This window comes from Camelina sativa, unplaced genomic scaffold (assembly GCF_000633955.1).
Source record: "Camelina sativa cultivar DH55 unplaced genomic scaffold, Cs unpScaffold06262, whole genome shotgun sequence".
Lineage (NCBI taxonomy): Eukaryota > Viridiplantae > Streptophyta > Magnoliopsida > Brassicales > Brassicaceae > Camelina > Camelina sativa.
Window position 1 is genome coordinate 1 of NW_010927341.1, and position 515 is coordinate 515.

General features: G+C 38.1%; 1 long non-coding RNA gene across 1 annotated transcript; it reads left to right on the top strand.

Moving 5' to 3' along the window:
- LOC104774860 lies at window positions 1-515 on the top strand. Its single transcript, XR_765550.1, has 3 exons — window positions 1-53; window positions 231-356; window positions 456-515. It is a non-coding gene; the product is annotated as an uncharacterized LOC104774860 (long non-coding RNA).

Sequence of the window (515 nt, forward strand, 5' to 3'; positions counted from 1 at the left end):
TTTCTTCGTCATCTACAAGAGATACCACGTAGCCCTTCAGCAAGCCCCGATAAGTAAGATTTTTAAGTCTCTAAGATTTCTTTATTTTATTGTCTCCCTGTTTTCATTGCTTCTAAAGAAGACCCTTTCACTTGTGTTAAAAATTAATTTAGCAGCAACAACTAAGATTGTTGGTGTCTTCATGCCTGTATTCTTTCGCCTAACAATTTTATGAACCATGTATGATGTAGTGGGATTACCAAAATATGTGAAGTAAACATTGTAGAAGCAACTCGCCCTACTAACATAGGGGTCTTTCAGGATAACCCTAACAACCTACATCGGGTTGTTTTGGAAGGAGACTTTGAGGGTGTAAGGTTGGTATCTGCTAGGAATTTTAGTTATTCCTATCGATTCTGACTAGCTATAAACAACCTGTTCTCAAATAACATTTGTTTGGTTTTGTTTTGGAATAGAAATATACTAGCGAAGGCTGCAGCTGGAGGCGGTGGAAGCTCTGTGCGATCTCTATTAGA